The sequence below is a fragment of the Arachis ipaensis genome, chromosome B8, assembly GCF_059453495.1.
Source record: "Arachis ipaensis isolate K30076 ecotype BB chromosome B8, ASM5945349v1, whole genome shotgun sequence".
In the NCBI taxonomy this organism is placed as follows: Eukaryota; Viridiplantae; Streptophyta; class Magnoliopsida; order Fabales; family Fabaceae; genus Arachis; species Arachis ipaensis.
The window spans coordinates 9644422-9660000 of record NC_142443.1 but is presented as its reverse complement, the minus strand read 5'-3'; the positions used below and the strand labels follow the sequence as shown (position 1 = coordinate 9660000).

Sequence of the window (15579 nt, the reverse complement as noted above, 5' to 3'; positions counted from 1 at the left end):
AAGGGGCGCCCGATTGAATGAGCCTAGCAGTGGCGCTCGGGTGTTGGTTGTTCGGTTTATTTTATTTTAACTTTGCTTCAGCATGCGTTAACAGCTGCTTGGGGTACGATGACAAAGAGAAGTTCGGCTTGGCTTTCCAGGCTTAAAGAGCCTTGTTACTATGTACTACCTTCTCGCTTCTCCTTCACTTTAAAGCCTCTATCTTTCTTTTTACCAGCACTATGAACTCTAAGTCACGGTACGGGCCCTTTATATATAACTTGTACGAGAAGTAGGGTAGGTGTAGTACGTACGCATATATATAACTTGTACTTGAAGCACGGTAGGTGTAGTACGTACGCATGGAGTTCTCGCATGGACTGACGCCTAGGAGTGAGAGGGTTGTGCTAAATGAAGAGCTCTATTCCGGTCCATAAAGTGAGGAATCAGGTAGCACGACTTAAGGGTCGATCTTAATAAAGAAAGGAGAGAACATACCTATTGAAGGAAAAAGAGAGGATAACGCATCGACGAAATAACCCAAAAGGTGCGGGTCTCACTATTGACCGCGGCATTGTTCCTCCTGATGACAAAACTCTGATTCATTCAGTCGTAATGCTTAAATGCCTTCTGTTCAGAAGAAGGGGAGAAGATTCTCAACCCATATGAGACAGGGTAGCCGCCTAGATTGTTACTGCTGCTGAGCCTGCTAAGCTAAGCCACATGCAGACTTCGAGTACCTTCATGTAGAACAAAAAAGATACCAATCAGACCACACCAAGTGCTCTTGAGAATAGGCTTACTTCGAAATAGGAGCTTGAATGAACGCCAGGGAATTCCCTTTTGGAATGTTTTTTTCTTATATAGTGTAGGTAAGAGTTCAAGATGCTTGTACTCCTCCCCTTACTCTAACGTTCTTAGGCGGCGGCAGGATTCACCAGCACGAGTAGCAAGATAAGTATAAGTCATCGTAGTGTAAGGTCCAGATTAAGCGATTTAGCCTGCTGAAGATGCTCCAGTTCTGTTGACTCAGATGCTCGGGATGAAGATTATGAGCCTGATGAGCGTGATCGATAGCCCGATGCTCGTGGTAGAGATGATCTTCTATTGGTTCAGTAGTTGATTCATTAGTCGAATCAGTTTTTGATTATGCAATAGATTAAGAGAAAAAGTGCACCCTGCATCAATAGCAAATCCAGTAGCATAGGCAGTTGATCCATCCATTGAAAAAAATCCTACGTAATGCCGATGCATGAACCCCTCTCGGCCCCCAAAGGTCCGAAATCACCGTACGCACTCCTCCATATCCCACTCTGGAGGTAGGGCACGAGAATCTTCTATTTTTTCTTGAGTGGAAGTAGGAATGGAGTGGCTCATGCCAGACCGGAGAAATCCTACTTATCGGCTAGCTCAATCGCAAATCGGGCATCCCCATGATAGATTTAGCCAGCTTCTTAGCTCAGCCTCATGCAGACCTTCGGGACTCGCCCTGGATCTCCGAATAGCCTCACCTGAAACTGGTAGACACACTGAGCCACCACGTACCCCTCTCGCCCGTCGTATGCTATGGATGGTCACACTAGCCCCTCGATGGCATGGCGGGATTTCCCATTGACAGTTCCTGAGGTCATTCTTTTGGGAGATCCTTAATCCTGGAAAGAAGGAAAGGCATCAATCCAGACCGGCAGCACCCGAAAGGGAGTCTTAGCTTTACGGCCGGGGGCAGGGCTCTCTCATAAGATTGATTGGCCTTTTCATTCAAGCAGGAATGAGAGCCGATTCGAGATTGCCCTGAAAGGCAACTAGTCTTTAGGTTAGGGAATAGCAAATTGCTCTTTTTTCGAACGAAATCAAATAGTCAATCCCTCAACCACGGACAGAGACTAGGCTGCACCTTCTTCCTTCCGCTTATAGATTGACAGTCTCAGTCTTAGTCACCAAGTCGAGCAGGAAAGACGAACATCCGGTCATGGATCGGTAACAAAGCTAGTCTTTTCATCGCATTGGATTCCTATAGTAAACGTCACCAATCCTACTCTACTACTCAAGGAAAGCTGGAGGAACAAGGGCAGATGAACAGCTTTCACAAACCTGTGCTGTGCCAAAACAAAGGACTGAAGCCGGATCGAGCTGCATTTAGGCAAATCGGTTAGCAAATCAATCAGGTGGGAAGCTAAAGCACGAAAGCATATAGGTGGGATTCACTTCTGATTAGTGTCATTCATTCTCGGAAAGAGGCAAGATAGCCTTCGAAAAGACGAAAAGAAAGTGTTGAAGCCAGTCATTTCGATTAACATTCTTGATCTTGGAGTGTCACTCCGGGTTGACATTTCTAATCAACTAGTGGTTGGTGCCAGTCACTCACATTTCAACTCTATCTATCCAGGCCAGGGGAAAGTACTAAAGAAAGTAAAGGATGCCAGAAATCGTCTTCAATCTATCTGGAATCACTCACTCACGAGGGGTTCTTTTGAAAGCACCCTTTCTTTCTTAAAGCTTCAGCTACTCTTTTCGCCGCCTTAAAGGTAAAGGAAAGCCAAAGCTGACATTACAGCTTGTCGCTCTTCGAGCGGAGGGCAGGATCTAACTTCCTAGTCTCGATTGTAGTAAGGGTTAAGCTAAAAGGGGCTTTCAAGGCTCTCGTCCCCTCGGTACTCCAACTGGGTCCTCAAATGCCAGGTTCTGGACTCCATCCTTCTCGTATGAACTGCCCAAACAACGCTCGGGATGACAGACACACTTCGGATGGAGATGCTTTTTGTACGGGATCTATTGGTTCAGAAAGAGAGCTACTAAAAAAAAGGTAAACGTTTTCCCCGATCCCAGATCAAGAACAAAGTCCTAAACAAAGTCTTTCTCCTCACCGACAAAGCAGAGTGCTAATTCCGATCAAAACAACCCCGAAGATAAGATGCTATATATAAGATTAAGTGTGGATCTATTCCAATAGTTTCTGGTAAGCCTGATAGAGCACAGTTGGTAACAAGGCGAAGCCGTGCCTGAAAGTGAGTTCCTTGTTTTTCTGTTCTTTCTTTTCTTCCCTATGTGCCCCTTGCGTATAAAGAGAACCTTCTCCACGCTTAAGTAGCTAAGACGCCATCAGGAGAAGTGGGAGATGGTCTGTTTAACTGTAGCTTCATCCCTGTGCTCCTATCTCATCCGCTGCTCTTGTGGGTCTTGGCGGTAGGGCAGTAGGAGTCAAGGCAATAGGATCCGTAGACGGAAATGGCCTAAGTTGGAAGGCTTATTTGAAAAAAGCCTTGCTCCAGGCCTCAAGGCGATTCCTAGTAGATCCCGGGCCGGGGGAATCCCCTTTCTAAAGCTAACGAAAGGAACTATGACCATGGGAATGATTGTTGAATAAAGAAAGTACCACTAAGGAGGCGTCCCTCTTGCCCAATAGTCACTCTGTTCACGGTTAGCTGGGAATGAATGTGAACCAATTGTTGACAGAGATTATTTGATTAGCTTGATAAGGTAGGCTTTCGGATAGTCAATATGATTTAGTGATGGTGTCCGTGGTCTTGTTCAAATGCTTTTTTTCGGGCCAGGAGCTAGAGGTCTTTTCTTTTCCTGTTCACGAATCCCATGCGGGAAGACGACGGTGCACAAGGAGTCACTCGTGGCACACTGACTCCTTTTGTTGTCGATTGATTTGACTCTGTCTCCTCCCACTCCCAGGAAGGATCAGATACAGATTCTCTCGTCCTGGTGGTTTGGGCATAGATCGGATTTGCCTTCTACGACGGCTAGTGAAATCATAAAGAGTGTGCTCCCCTTGGGCATGAAGCCATTGGATCAGGGCATCCAATCAAAGGCGAAAGGTATTCATTCGGAGTTCTTCCCCGGCAAAGCAAAGTCCCGTCGAGTTAGCTGTTGGAGTAAAGGCATGCCTTAAGGTAGCGAGTGACTTTCAGGTGAGATGGTTAAATAGTCGATTAGATAAAGGCTGTTGCTACTTCCCCCGAAGGGATAAAACTAAAGCAAGCTACCTTCACGCTAGGAGCCTCTTTTCTACCTTGCTATAGACATCGCGAGAAGTAACGACAAAGCAGGAGATCATAAACAAACAAGATACAAACCAACAAACATACCTGATAGGGCTGCAGCTAAGAGCAAAAGTCATAGGGACAGCGGCGCTTCACTGGGTCCATATGACTATCATCAAAATACAGATGAAGATGCGTAGTCAACGGATCCCTAGTCTTAGAACTAGGAGTTTCACAGTGAGATAGACGTCTAAGATAAAGTGCAAGCCAGCAAGCATTCCTACTATAACATAGCCTCAGAGTCCACCAAAAGAAGATTTATAGAATCTAGGGGCACTAAGACTAGTGATAACGGGAACCCCAGACCTGTAACATAAATCCTACACTCGCTAAAAAGGAGGAGTCCAAAAAGTCTATTAGAATCCCTCGGGAACAAATCAGACTTCACAATCACTTAGGCGCTTATAGGCTTAGCAAGGACAAAGCAACTAAAGCCTTAGGGAAAGAAAAGAGATCTGTTATTGTCAGCCCTCTATCCTCTATATTAGGCTAAGGCGGCTATCAAGTAATCCTAATAGAATCTGCCCTTGAATTTTCGCGTTTGGTTTGCAACCGGCCAACCGTTGGAATTCCTGTCTTATTGGCCGCTCTTCGCGCTTTGCCATCAACTTCATTGTGTGGTACTGCGCGGAAAAGGTCTATCCTAATCGTGTTTTCAAGCGTTCTCCTAGGTGAATAAAATTTATGATTCACCTGTTCCGAGGAAGAGATAGAATATCTCATTTTATTAGCAGATCAGATGTAGCATTAGTTCTATCAAACTTTATGAAAGGTGCGCCTTATTTGACCGGGGGGAAGGTGCCTAGCCTTTCATATGAATCTTCCTATAGAAATTTTTAATAAGGGGCCTAGCGATCTACAACCGAGTCTTCTTCACGTCGAAAACAGTCTATGACTCCCGAGATGCTTCTGATTCAATAATTCCTGAAAACAGGGCTGGCGCGCCTAACAGGAGATTCGATAACCCGGCATTCGTAGATCAATCCTCCTTTGCTTTTGCTAAAGATGGCATTCTATTAGAAATGGAATTGTGCAAACCCTATTTTTTCTCTGGCCGCGGGTGTGGTTCTTATACTAGTGATCTTCTTGTAAGGGACAAAGTGGCTTAGTTGAACATAGTGAGACTAAGCTGGCTTCTATCCCAACAGCGAGTAAGGACCCAAGGCAAGGTGACGAAGGTAAGAGGGAAAGTGCTAACACCAATAAATCCCTTAGGGCAATCAGTCTTTGACTCCCTTCCCATTCTTGCATCTCGGAGGGCTTTGCCAGCTAGTGGTTACCTATGTGCGAAAACATTCCTCGCAAAAAGTCTTTATTTGTCCTGCTAACAGGGCATTTTCCCTTCCAGTTAAGTGTCCTTCTGGTATCTAGCTTAGAGCTAGTTGCAGTAGATTCTTGGCCCCGCTTTGCTTTTTAGGATAGGGGTCAAGACAAGTTTGCTAGTCCCTATAGGAATCAAAACCATGTTCTTTTATTCCTATAAACATCTTTCAAATTCCCATAGACAAAACTCGCATAACACGCGGAGGTTTGCTTCCTTGGTCTAGCTTCCTGGCTTTCTTTTTCGATCGGGAATGGCAATTGAAAAAGTCTTTCCCACAACCAGGGTCAGGCCTATATAATATAATGTTTGGACGAATAAGCTGAAATTACTTTACTTTAAGGCTTTCCTCTAACTTTCTCTACATTTGGTATGCATGCCTTAGAGATCTCATACAGCAACAGGTACTCACAGAATCTTATACGTTTTCCTTCATATTGGGCCAGTAACCTTCCTCACCTGATCTACGACCACCCTTCTCCTCTAATGGTTCCTTCCGAGGTCGTCTAGTTCATTACCATTACATTAGGATATGTCCTCACTCAGAATAAGGGGAAGGAAGATAGGGCATCCGATTCAGAATCCATTCTTCCAGTCACAACAACGGACCTTGATGAAAACAATGAAATCACACTTTTTTGGGCTTTTTTGAATCAAAGATCGTAGCGTAGAAAAGGACCAGAGGCGTAGATGATCCAGAACTAAACCGATCACCTGCCAGTGGCATTAGTAATGAGACTACCGCCTGTGTCTATCTCGACAGGTAGGGGGAACGGATCCTTTAATTGACCTCGGGAACATGAAGGGAGTAGGGCGTATGTCGAAAGGGACGGAACTCGTTCTATACGGGAAGAAAAAGTAGCGATGAAAAAACCCATGCATTTATTTGATGATAACTCGAAGACGCTTTCAAGTGAGTGAACCTCTAAGGTAGTTCAGTGATCCTCGGGAAGGAAACTAGTTCAATGAACCTATAAGGCAAGGGATCAGGCAAACGGAAAAGCTATGGGTTGAAGGCCGGTGTTAGCAGGTTGGTTGGGCAAGTAGGGGCTACGGTTCAGTATGAGTCTGCTCATGGCCTGGTTCTTCGTACAGAGTAAGTAGTTTCAGCTGTGCAGCAATACCCGTACTTTTAGCCATAGAAGATGGAGGAAGGAACAAGAGGTTCTTTGAGGACGAAGGGACATCCAAATAAGGGCTTCCCCCCAGGAATGTATGCTATATAAAATCTTTCTATTAACCGGTCAAAGGAAGTGACTTGAAGTGAAGGAATTCTCCTCACCGACTCAGTTTCTCATCGTTAGAGGGGCTACTTTCTATTAGGGCAAGTCGTTCTATGAAATAAATGCTTTAGATAGGCAAGGAGCGGTAACTAGAGTTCCAACTAGGCCTGCACCGGTTGAAGAAAAGTCATCGAAGTCGGCTGTTTACATCCATTCTCCTGAAAGAGACGGCAAAGCTGAATAGGAAAGGGGAGGGGATCTGATTCATTATCATTAGAGGTGATTAACTGATATAACCTCTTCTCTTCTTTAAAATCGCATCTCTCAAGTGAGAAGAAAAGGCCCCCCCTTATTTTTCTCATTGCGGTGGGAAAGCAAGGTATTCAAGGACCCAAGCTTGGGGCATTCCCTCATGGCATGTGGCCCCTTGCATATTTATTTAGCACCCACCTCTGGGCACATATGCTTTCTTCTTCTCCTCGTAGTCCGGCCTACCATCGTTTGGCTTTCCATCACCACCCTTGGCAATGGCTTTTCCCCCCTGTCCTTGATGTTTTGGATGTGATCTTGTTCAGGCCAGAAGAGTTCAGAGTCTAATCGCAGAGAACTCATACCGTCCCTTGAGCCTATAGATAGAAGGTAGGCCTAGACTTTAAGGTGAATACGTCTTTCTGTGATCTTACGGTAGCGAGTTTCGGTAAGTTCAGTAAGTGAAGTGACGAGCGAAGGTGTACAAAGTCTATGACTCACACGCTTAGGCGGGTTACGGGACTTTGTGATTCTTTCGGACAAGATTGCCTAGATTGATCAGATTCTCTTCCTATCTATTCATAAGACAAGATCAATCAAGGAATCCAGAGGCAGGGCACTTTATTCCGATATCTCCCCCCGAGGTTGAGGTAGACTTCCCTATCCTTAAGGATAAAATAAGATCTCTTGCTTTGCCCACAAGCCCTACTAGCGTAGCAAGTCTGGTCGCAGGTGTGTTGTTCGTTCTAGCGATAGGCTCCAAGCGCGATTCTGATTCTAAATTAGGTTTTCTGTTCTGGAATGAATCTGTTCTAAAGAAAGACCTGCCTATACTGAAGAGGGGCTGGTTCTCTTTCTTGATAGCATGGCGCTCGCATTTTCTTTCTATTTTGCTGGGTACCCTTGACACTTGGCATTGCTTCCTTTCATCCACGAGGAGGGAGAATAGTGATCTCTCAGCGGCGAAAACTCTATGTTCTTAGGTATAGTTCTCTGTTTAGCGAAAAATCCCTCATATTATCCAAATATATAAATCTTGGTAAAAAGAAATCGATGTATGTCTTTGTGTTCCACCCAGCTATGATGCATGACAGGAGAGAGCGAACACAAGCTCAAAATTAGCCTTCTAAGCAATCGAGCACCAAAGCCGATCTTCCTGACAGGCCGCATCCTCCACGGCCAACTCGTCAGCAAGTAAAATCAAAAGGCACTGCCTTGATCCACTTGGCAAGCATCTTTATAAGTTTCTTTTAACGAGTCTCCCACACTCCTTCTACCGGTCTAGCACACCTCTGATGGATCTCGCCTCGCTCCTTCCTTAGCATTAGCGGGTTTCGGTTGTATGATGGAAGTGGGGAGATCTCGCAGAGCAGCATATTAGTTATTAATAAATTGCCAGCGGAGACACAGCTCACGATGAGAGTTTGTTGTTGAAGCACTTTTCTGCCGGGTGTCGCATTCACGTGGTATACACGCCTCGCGCCGAACTCGATCAATAGTTGCGCCGATATGGTAAATGCCTTTAACCGAAGATTCTATTCAGTAGCCCGCAAAGTAACACCCTATATGGAGCTTGCGGCGACTAAGCGCGGGGCGAACCTTTTGAGACCTACTTGGCTAGGTGGAGGATCTGAAATACAATGTGAAAAGGAAGAGGAAGAAAGCGAGTGGCTTTACGGATTGAAGTGCTGGTGGCTTGTTTGCTTTCCTGTTTCTGGGAGCAGGATTCAACTAATTAGGGGAGCCTAAGGGACTGAGAAGGAGGAGTAGGAAAAGGAGGTAAGGTATTGGCATTGCTATTCTGGCGGAAAAGAAACGACTCCTTGCCCCCTCAAATCCTACCCTTCCCGCCGTACTAGCAACCCGGTCCGCTTCGAGATCAGTTCAATCAGCGGCTAAGTCCGCTTAAGTACTAACTTCCGCTCCGCGGTAAGCATGCGAGTCAATTAGCCCCTTGACCACAAGATCTTACAAAGAACGGGAATGCGCGCCAAGAGGAATATCAGAAACAATCTAAATAGTTGCTTCTCCGTAGCCTTCTCTGTATCCGGTTTTCCTAACTCAAGATATCGAGGAAAAACGGCGGGCTAGTCCTCCATCTTAATCTCTGGCAGCATTTCCCGGCCTACTAGAGCATAGGAATGAGGGACGGAATCCTATTCAACAGCTTAGCCTATAGCTTCTAACGGATAAGATTCAAAAGTAATCAGAGTGTTGAAATAGATTAAATGGAAAGATCAATTCTGACTTCCTGGCCTTCGTTAAATCCCATCCTGTGATTGATCAGCAAGGGATGAGATTATGATTCCTTCCGGAAATCTGTCTTTATATGATTTGTTACCAAGCCCTACAGAGTGAAATATTAGTAGGTAGGTAGCCTCTTACCCTTTAGAGAAGGATGTTAGGGACGAAGTCTCAGCCGTTGAATAGCCTATAAGCACAAGAACGAAATCTAGCAATTGAGCTTTGACAGCCTCAGATCTTATTGACTATTGCAATTTACCGTGGAATCTATTCCCAGGCGCGTTAGAGAGTAAATGCAGTAGGCTATTACAGCTATTAGACTGAAAAAAATCTTAGTGTGGTTAAGCCCTAAACAAAAATGCAGAAGTTGTCCCATCTCCGGTTCTTGGTAATGCCATCTGTCCTTTTGTGCCTCATAGGCTGGCTCCAATAATTGCTTGTCTAAAGACTAGATGCTGGTAATGCTGAAGTACAGTAAAGTGCTCCTCCCCAGGTCCCTCTTGTAATGACATGCGTCAACTATCGATGACCTGCCTGAAGTCTTCTTCCAGCGCTTCATAGTCTTTATCGTACACCAGTAGAGCTGCTCATCAAAAAGGTTTCCCAAGTCGTGTTGCAACCAGATGACTCCATCTCTCTCTTGTATTGTGTCTTGAATCCTCAGAATCGGTGTCTGATGGTCCTCATCTCCGCTGGAATATTAACTTAACGTTTTTTTTGGCTTCCTCCCTGGTACTGTATGGGCCGTCTTACAAGTGCAGGGTAACACCCTGGGCCGGATCTACTTCATCGACTGTGTGCTTGCCGCCCAATCCTTCCCAACTCTGGCCGCCTGTAGCTAATTCCGAGTAGCGTCTCGTAAGCACCTTCGTGCTGAGCCGTCAGAGCACAACACAAAAGTTGATGCTAAACTAAAGGTGCATCAATGGATACCTTCTGCCTCAAACACTTCTCCAGCGGCTTTACTAGTCGCCGGCTCATTCTTCAACAGGCATTCTCTGTGTCTAAAACTAGAAAAATGAATCAGAACATCGGCTTACCAATCGCCTACCATGTCTCCTCTGTAAGATCTCTTTAGACCCTCCGTCCACCATCGATCGTACTCTGTAAAGTCAAGTGTTTCGCCTATCTCCATCTCTCGAGCGACTTCCAAAGCTTTCGCCTCTTGTGCGATTTGCTATCGGTGTCGCTGCTCTTCTCCTTTCTCTAGAATTTAGATTCAATATCAATTCTAACAAGCAAGAAAGAAAAGATAGGCCAGCCTTGCCATTGCTTATTTGGTGTTCCAGGAGCTCCCTACTGCATATCGAGACAATCGGCCTATCCTGGAGTTTTACACAATAATGAGGGACCATTGGCACCAGCCCTCCTCCATGGAGGAGGAGTTATGCTCTACATATTCCGCTTGTGGCTGTGCCAAGAAGCTGCAGAAGGCCCGAGATCCGCAACGTCTTAGTTCCTCATGCACCTTCGCCTCGAGTTTGAGTCCATCAGAGGCCAGCTCCCGCACCTATCGGTACAGTAAAGGAGAAGAGTAAGCTTTTGAAGTTGACTTGTTTGTTGGCTTTAGAGCTAATGAATGCGGAGTTACAGTGAGTAGCAAGCAAGCGAACGGAGCGTAGCATAGTTCGCGATAAGCTAGTCAGCAGGAATAGCGGCCTTTCTGCTGCTAGGTCTAGTCGGCAATTCAGCAGCTAGGCTGAGGGACACGAACGCATTAAGAAAGCAAGTGAACTCCCTCTAAGCAGTACAGGTCCTTCTTTCGTTTCCGCTGCGAGGTCTTTCACCCCACGCCAACCAAAAAGGCAGGTTCATCAACCCCGCGAGGGTAATTATTTCGCTTCTAGAGCGCTCAGCCCTGTGTCAGAAAGAGATTGAGGGCTAAGAAAATGAGTGAAATCCGTTTTTGCATAGCTTGGATTCTCTTTATTCGCCAATGAACACTTTCGTCTGTAACGTGCATTTTTTGCTTTATTTAATTTAATGGATCTCGAACTTGAGTGAAAGCCAATGCGTTTTCCGAAAGGGGGTCTTGAAAAAAAAAGGCCTACCCCTTTTACGCAAGGGCAGGAGATGTTGAAGTTGCGCATGAAGTAGTCTCTATCTCCCGGTCGGAGACAGGGGATGGATGTCGCTAGGCTAGGTCAACTCTATCATTGGTTTAATTATCCCTATTTCGATCACTAGAAAAAGATATGTGCAACTACTATCCCGATGCAGCGAAGCTAGGTGGTGCTATTATGGCGGGGGAAGGGTCTACTTCTGCTCCGAATGCTTTTGGTGGCAGGTCTTTCTATTACCGATATGGACCTCACTAGCGGGTCTCATTCTGTACCTAGGTAAACGATCTATCTAACTAAGGTCAGTATATGAATCTGCTGCGTCTTTTTTTTATCTCTGGTGTTGGATCACCTACTCACTACTGCGCTGCGACAAGGACTGGAACTGCCTCCGCTTTTGGACCTTTGATTAATTAACATCTCTTTTGTTTATTGACCTCCTATTTCTTTTCTTTGTTTTAACCCTAATCCACAGGAGGTCAAATTCAGACTTTAGACTGCTGTTCAATTATTTCATTGTCATTCTCGATCTAACAAGAATGGAATCACGCTCTGTAGGATTTGAACCTACGACATCGGGTTTTGGAGACCCGCGTTCTACCGAACTGAACTAAGAGCGCTTTTCATTTTAATAATAATAATCCATTTTATGTGACCCCAATACATCTTGCATGCATAAGATAATTCTATAATAAAGAAGCCCTTGGCATAGAAGCTGTGAAAGAATAGGCTGCTGGAGGAAGAACCGCCCAAAAGCGGGAGAGAAGCGGAACGGGCAAGTCAGCCAGAGCTACTTTGAGGGAAGCCAGCTCCTCATCTGACTTTGAAGGCTTGAGCTTGAGTGGGTCGAGGAATGGCATGGTCTCCGGGAGAAAGAAAGCCAAAGGAGCGAAAGGCACACCATCCTAGGTAAGCAGCATCTTTGAAGCGGCATCTCACTCAATATACGCAATTCTCATATCTGTCTTTTCCGGCCGATTCCATGCCACTCTACTTTGGACCCTCTTGCAGGAGCTCGGACTGAGTCTAGTTTAGGTCCATCCGAGGGTTTGGCTTTCAAAACTAACTGCACTTCTTCACTTTTCTGCTTTTTGGATGGGTGCTCTCCCCCGAGTGAAGGCATAAGCCGTAGACAGTCACTAGTTTGATCGCTATGCCATTCTCGGCAACGATGTGGTGATAGCTGATTGACGAGTTGCTTCGGTCTACCTTGTTGAATCATCTACATTGATTGAGGACTCGATGTCAGAATGCATTCTTCCCTGTTGTAGAAGTTTTCATCTAGTTCCTGTAGCTAGTCGTAGATGCATATTCTAGTATACAGATCGGCTATGCGAAATAGTTCCTGCTAACTTGCGAAGATAGGGAGCACTACCTTAGTCGCTTAACGGGGAGCTAGCCCTACAAGAGATAGATCTGAAACTTACTATATCCGAAAAGCAGATCCGATCCATGCCAACATAAAGACCATACCTTCCATAAACCTTCATGTGAAAGACGGCAGGTCCAGTCTCATCCCATTCCCAAGCGAACAACGCCATTCATCTCTCAAGTTCTCAGATCCGGTTTGCTGCTCGCTCAACAAATCAATCTCCTCAACTTCTGCCTACTACGCTACGATCAGCAGTAGCCGACTTGTTTACTTAGGGCGCCCCTACCCTATAGAGTCCGTCCGTTTGGCAGCAAAACATAGCGAGTGGAGTAAGTAGGATGAGGCGGCCGGAAGAGACTGAGCCCGGACGAAGCCAATCACATTGAGTTGTAGATTGACATAGTTAACCTTCAGTGCACTTCAAATAGAAAGTCAGAGTTGAAGCTGAGCGTTCACCTTAGCGGCACCTCTGACCTCAGATGCATGTGTTAAGCATATAACTAGCGAGCTAACCATACTTCGGATATCGCCCCTATTCGATAAGGCAAGGCCAGTCGCTGGATTAATACTAAAAAACGGACCATTCCTTATCAGCTAACTTTTGGCTAAGGGACTGCCGGAAAGGATAAAGTCAACCCATGCGCCAATCGCCCCCATCTTACTTCTCCGAGTTCGTTATATTAATATTTATATATATAGAAAGTTGCCGGGTTTTCACAATGAATAGGAGGGGGGGCGGGCGATTCATCTTTGAGCTATTTTGCTTGGCCACTGCCACTAAAGAAATAGTCTTTTTTCGTTTTTACCAAGATAATGAGCTAGCCACAAAAGCTATCACTGAAAGAAGCCGCAGCTGGCTTAAAAAAAAAGCCTTTTCGTTGTCACCACTAACCTCGATCGATTGGAGCATCGGGTGACTGGATAGCCCAATGAAATCTAGAGGGTGCATCAGAGAAGATGTATCAATCATGAATAGACCAGTCGAAAAACCTCTTCCAGTGCATTCTACCGACGCTGGGGGACTGATTTATGCTGTCCATGTTGTCAGCCCATTTATTGCTGCTCCTCGATCAGTTCATTGGGCTTCTTCGGCTAAGAAGATTTTCAATCAAATACGTTGTAGCTGACGAAAACACGGACCTATCTCCGGCTTACTCTCCTGATCACCGAAAGATGGACGAGGGCTTCTCTTACCTCAAAAACCCCTTTCCGTAGGTAAGGATCAACAGGATTGGTTGGGTAACTGGAAGCTGACTGATCAGCTCGAAAGAAGCCCGCAACGAATTCAGAATGATTAGGAAGGGCCGGACCTCTCTTGACCGAAGGCCTGACTTCTCTTCTCGAGCTCATGGACTTTGTTCATGGGGGGGCACTGAGCAAATCGACTACACGGAACAATCAAGCCCGAATTCCCCTAGATGGAAGAAGAATGTGGACAGATGGAACCAAAGAGGTCCCTGCTTAGCGCAGGCTACTTTTGAGCCCTAGATCAAGAATAAGGTGTCCCCTACACCGGACCGGAATCTCCATCCCGATTAGGAACCACAATAGTGATTCTCAATGGCTGGTTGTCTTTCAGAACCTGCTTCTGTGCTGACCAAGAAGCAGAACCAAAGCGAGCAGGCAGGACCAGTACCCTTAGTTGTTCTATACCTTGCAGGAGAAAGGAAAAAGTAGCCATTCGGGTATGAAGTTGCTTGCACATTGCCCCCCAACTCACACAGCTAGGTTTCGAGAGGGCTCTATCGATCTCCGGAACAGGGGAAGAAAGGGAGGAAGTGGGTGGTATCGTATATAAGATTAAGGACGCTTTTCGAAGTAATGTGACCGAAATATCGTAAGAGAAGAAAGAATTGAAAAGAGCCTATTCAGTTAGTCAGAAAGCTAGATCAAGAAAGCTGCGCCCAATAGAGCAACGCCTTGAGTAGACCGATAAGGTCTCGCGAAGCCGGTCACCGTACGCCTACGATCCTATCTGACTATTGAGGAGTTTGATCTTCTATCTTTTGTTCAATTGTGCGTGCTTTGCTTAACACATGCAATCGAAAGAATGTTCGATCATCAAACTTAGACTCAATGAAAGCTGCCGTTCACGTCAGGGTCCGAAGGAGATGTAGTCACTTTGAGTCTTTCTTCTAGATTGGGTTGGTGTTCAGTGAGAGGGGCCTCTCCCTTACAGCGTGAGAAACTGGGATAAGCTAACTTCCTTGGTCATACCAAGCCATGGGTTACACGGAAAGATTTGACTCATCTAGAGGAGTCTCAGGTGCCGCATAGCGGTCCAGTTTTGGAACAGGTCAATTGGCGGTTCATACCCCATTCCAGGGTGAGGAGCCGGCTACTGGCATTGAACTCAATTACCGACTGCTGAGGCGTCAATAGCGAGTAAGCGGGTAATTGGGGGAGGTGGTCACTAAGCTTTTTTACTGATGACGATGGAGGAAGGAAACTTCCGTTAGTCTCCCTTAGGAGACACACATCCCATTAGTATTGGTGTTGGTGTGCAAGTCCCACATCTAACAGTAAAGGACAGCACTACTTAGTGAAAGAGGGCTCAAGCTCAACATGATATGAAACGTTTTGTTGGCTTGTTTCCATCACTGAAAAGAATTCGAAATGTTAAGATCGTGCTTAAGCACTTGCTTATTTCTTTCCTGATCCTTTCACCGGTGATGTTATGTACTTGGATCTTCTTTGATTTGATGGGTGAGGCCCTGATTCTGAAGATCCAAAGTGCCTTCATACAGAGGGCAATCCGATTTTTTATTTTCGTTGGTTGTGATGGTCTTATTATTCTGTGGATTGCGGGTTTGCTTTCTGTTGCGGCTGGAGAAGAAAGCTTACACATGATGATGGCTCCAGCTGGAGGGGGGGATGGAAGCGGGGCCGGTTCTTCGCAGCGCCCGGTGCATTTGGATCTGAATCTGCCGCCTGGCGGAAGGGACGAGCTTAACGCCCTTGTGGCGGAGCTCGATCGAGTGGAAGAGGGGATTCGGCGCTTGACTGAATCCCCCGCCGACAGTCGTGAATTAGAACTGCGGCGCCTCGAAGAAGTTCTTGGGACACTTGACAGCCGGTTGGA

The 15579-nt window shown here is 45.9% G+C and overlaps 1 non-coding gene across 1 annotated transcript; it reads right to left on the bottom strand.

The window, feature by feature from the left end:
- Positions 1-11671: 11671 nt before the first annotated feature.
- Positions 11672-11745, bottom strand: TRNAW-CCA (transfer RNA tryptophan (anticodon CCA)). The gene has a single exon. It is a non-coding gene; the product is annotated as a tRNA-Trp (tRNA).
- Positions 11746-15579: the final 3834 nt, after the last annotated feature.